This window comes from Pundamilia nyererei, unplaced genomic scaffold (assembly GCF_000239375.1).
Source record: "Pundamilia nyererei isolate P.nyererei 1_Seehausen unplaced genomic scaffold, PunNye1.0 scaffold00023, whole genome shotgun sequence".
Classification (NCBI taxonomy): Eukaryota; Metazoa; Chordata; class Actinopteri; order Cichliformes; family Cichlidae; genus Pundamilia; species Pundamilia nyererei.
The window spans coordinates 4,340,379-4,341,885 of record NW_005187424.1 but is presented as its reverse complement, the minus strand read 5'-3'; positions in this window follow the sequence as shown (position 1 = coordinate 4,341,885).

Sequence of the window (1,507 nt, the reverse complement as noted above, 5' to 3'; positions counted from 1 at the left end):
TACACAGCACATTTTACAGTGTGTCGTGCTTGTACATTGTATGCATCATCTATCACTGTTCATGGCTGCCTTCTTATGTGTTTAAATTTTAGCTTTTATTATCACAAAGTTATCAGAGTTCTCCTCTTACTAGAAACGGATGGGTGTGTCACCAAAACCAATAAAAAAATAAGGCTTACTGCTCTTCGTTACTTTCAAGTAACACGACTGCTATTTCACACAGATGCAGCTTTCTGGATCAACACCAGTTAACAGTAAAAATGTTCTTTACTGGACACCAGAACACTTTTAACATTTAACCTTACTGACAAACTGTCACAATAAACCTTAGTCAACCACCTTCTATCTCTAAAAGTGCTTTGTTGTTCGAACAGGAAACAAATTATTTTCAAATTAATCACTTGCACTTCTGAACCAGACACCCAGTGGATTAGCTGTTGCCAGTTTCCCTCCCAAGTGACAAAATAATTAACTAACCAGTGGCCAAAACACTTAATCTCTGCACATACAGTAAACTACATGGAATGAGTTATTATTCCTGAGTGATTTTTGTCATATTCCTTAATCCCAACTCTGTGTTAAAGGTCAGGTGTATTGGGCAGGCATATAGCACCCACAGGTAATGGAAATGGGATACTTACCAAATGTGACAAATGTGGCTTAGTGACCAGTCCCATATCTTTTCCATACAATGTTCATTATTGGCTAAGATTCCTACCTTTACAGGGTCTTTTGTAAGCTGCAGTCCTCTGAGATAAAACATAATTTTATCACATAATTGAAATTACAGAATATTCTTTGAGAACAAAAGAAGTTTCCGCTCTGTCTGGAATCTGATACAATTTTGTTTGATTCAGCCTGAGCAGACTGCAGAATGTGAACTGCAGTTTTTGATTATAGAAATAGTTGAATACAGCTTTATATTTTAAGAAAAGCTTGGCAAAAATTTAATATGGAAGAATTGTGCATGTGGCTACCCAGCTCCGTTAAACCTCCACAATACAGAGTAACATCACTTTAGTGGTACCATACCTTTGTAGGGTAAAGTCCAAAATATCAAAAAATAAGCTTAAGCCCCAAAGCTCATTATCCATGGCCTCTTTGAATGTGCTTTGTTCTGTAGAATAAAATGAAAACACAAACAGGATGCTCGGAAATGAGTCATCCCAAATTATGGGACAGAAGTCAATAGCAATTAACCTGTCACCATAATGTTGTATAAATGCATTAATCCCATTTCATTTCCCACTGAATTATGCTTCCTGACTAGTAATTTTATGCAACTGGTGTTTGACCCACATCACTCACATACATCGATGGATTAACTGAAGTCGACTACATACCCAAAGTTATTTATAAATAGCTTCTTGAGTATGTGATAGACAAACAGAAAATATATATTTTTATACCTATTTATTTAGAGCCAGATCTATATATATCTAGATCTATATGTAAATAGCAGCATGGTGGTGCAGCTCCATATGACGACATGTTTGACAAAAAAGCA